Consider the following 516-nt stretch of genomic DNA (forward strand, 5'->3'; position numbering starts at 1 on the left):
ATTCATGGATTTAAAAAATTCATGGATTTAAATCATCACAACTTCTTCCAACATTAAAGATCAATGCTCTCCACAACTTCCATCCACTTTAATTATTACTTATCATTTTAAGGAGAAAGATAAAGAAAATTATTCAGAATCTATGGAGAAAACAAAACCACACTTGAGTTTAAAAGTAGAAATCATTGTCAAACCAACAAGAATTCTTGATTAAAACTAAAAGTAGTTCAAAACAAAAGATAAAAACTTATCTCAAATCCTCCACCAAACTCTTGAAGTTCCTTTGAATATCTTATGTTTTACAACACTCTCAAAATAAACTAAAAACAAAAAAGAATAAAGTAAAGCTTGAGAATCTCTCCAAAACTCTCTCCTTTCCAACACTTTTCAGAACTTTCAAGCACTCTCCCTCTTCAAGCACTTTTCATAACTTTCAAAGCACATCTTAAAAAGTCTCAACTTCCTTTTTTTATAAATCTTCAAGAGGTGTCTTGATAGAGGTGTCTTGATAACTCT

This window comes from Phalaenopsis equestris, unplaced genomic scaffold, assembly GCF_001263595.1.
Source record: "Phalaenopsis equestris unplaced genomic scaffold, ASM126359v1 Scaffold000036, whole genome shotgun sequence".
Lineage (NCBI taxonomy): Eukaryota > Viridiplantae > Streptophyta > Magnoliopsida > Asparagales > Orchidaceae > Phalaenopsis > Phalaenopsis equestris.